The sequence below is a fragment of the Cynara cardunculus genome (assembly GCF_001531365.2).
Source record: "Cynara cardunculus var. scolymus isolate 2C chromosome LG 10, CcrdV1, whole genome shotgun sequence".
NCBI classification, from domain to species: Eukaryota; Viridiplantae; Streptophyta; class Magnoliopsida; order Asterales; family Asteraceae; genus Cynara; species Cynara cardunculus.
The window spans coordinates 10815138-10815971 of record NC_037537.1 but is presented as its reverse complement, the minus strand read 5'-3'; positions in this window follow the sequence as shown (position 1 = coordinate 10815971).

The following is an 834-nucleotide window of genomic DNA, read 5'->3' as shown; positions in this document are numbered from 1 at the left end:
ATAGTGACATGTTTAAAGATACGAAAGTATATGAGAAAGGACTGCATTGCCTTTCTAGCTCACATTATGGATAAGAAAGCTGAAGAAAAACACATTCAAGATATTTCCTATAATTCGGCACTTTCCCGAAGTATTCCCAGATGAATTGCCTGGAATACCCCCACCGAGACAAGTTGAGTTTCACATAGAACTAATTCCTGGGGATGCACCCGTGGCAAAAGCACCATATCGGTTAGCACCATCTGAGATGAAGGAGCTGTCGGAACAACTTTAGGAATTACTCAATAAAGGATTCATCAGACCCAGCTCTTCACCTTGGGGAGCTCCAGTTTTGTTTGTCAAAAAGAAGGATGGATCTTTTCGAATGTGTATCGATTATAGAGAACTCAACAAGTTGACTGTTAAGAACCGATACCCCTTCCCCGGATTGATGACCTATTTGACCAACTTCAAAGAGCTACATACTTCTCGAAGCTCGATCTTAGGTCTGGATATCATCAAATGAGAGTGCGAGAAGAGAATATTCCCAAAATGGTGTTTAGGACTCGATACGATCATTACGAGTTCCTAGTTATGCCTTATGGTCTAACAAACGCACCAGCAGTCTTCGTTGATTTGATGAATAAAGTATGTCGACCGTATCTAGACAAGTTCGTAATTGTGATTATAGATGACATACTTATTTATTCTTGAGACAAAAAGGAGCACGAGCAACATTTAAAACTGATAYTGGAATTGCTTAAAAACGAAAAGTTGTACGCCAAATTCTCTAAATGCGAATTTTGGATTCGTGAAGTGCACTTTCTTGGCCACGTGGTGAATGAAAAAGGAATC